The sequence below is a fragment of the Octopus bimaculoides genome, chromosome 17 (assembly GCF_001194135.2).
Source record: "Octopus bimaculoides isolate UCB-OBI-ISO-001 chromosome 17, ASM119413v2, whole genome shotgun sequence".
Classification (NCBI taxonomy): domain Eukaryota; kingdom Metazoa; phylum Mollusca; class Cephalopoda; order Octopoda; family Octopodidae; genus Octopus; species Octopus bimaculoides.
Window position 1 is genome coordinate 20,732,745 of NC_068997.1, and position 793 is coordinate 20,733,537.

A 793-nucleotide genomic window follows, 5' to 3' on the forward strand; every position below is an offset into this window, starting at 1 on the left:
GGGGGGGGGGGGCTCTCCGTCTATATAGACGATGAGCATTCAACCGTAGGAGCAAACTGGATTTTTTAATTCTTAATGCCTGAGTATTCCGAAGAGACGCACACTCACACACACACACACACACGCACCCACACACATATATATTCTTAATCATCTGCTGAAGGCTGTTGAAATTTCTGTTACGCACAAAAACACACAAACAACATCTCACTTTTGCAATGTGACAAACTTAATTGAATATCTCCTTGCAATTTATCCACCATCCAGTGTTAGCAGGGACAACAATTCACATTTGTGTTCAGTTGCTCTTGTCTTCAAATTATGTTCCTTGACATTGCTTACTTCAAAAATTCCAAACTAGGAACATATAAAAATAATTTTTTAAAAATGGTCTTCGTTATTATGTACAGCCACACCTTGATATCTGGAGGATGTTGACATCACAAGCAATGGAAAAGAACGAAGCAATGGCGATTCCAAAACGTGATGAAATAATGCACTGACTTCGACTGATTATAAGCTTAGCAAATTTATATATATATATACCAAGTGTTATTTATGCATAGAAAAACATAGTAGTGCGATATATATCTCAAATTTTCCATAAGTGTCTTATAAAACTACATGCAGAGAAACAAATATACTTAAGAATAAGTTATAGACTATTTAGGAGACAGTATAGTCGAACGTAGTGATGCCTGTGGATACACACACATATATACACATATATATGTGTGTGTGTATATATATATATATATATATATATATATATATATATATATATATATATATA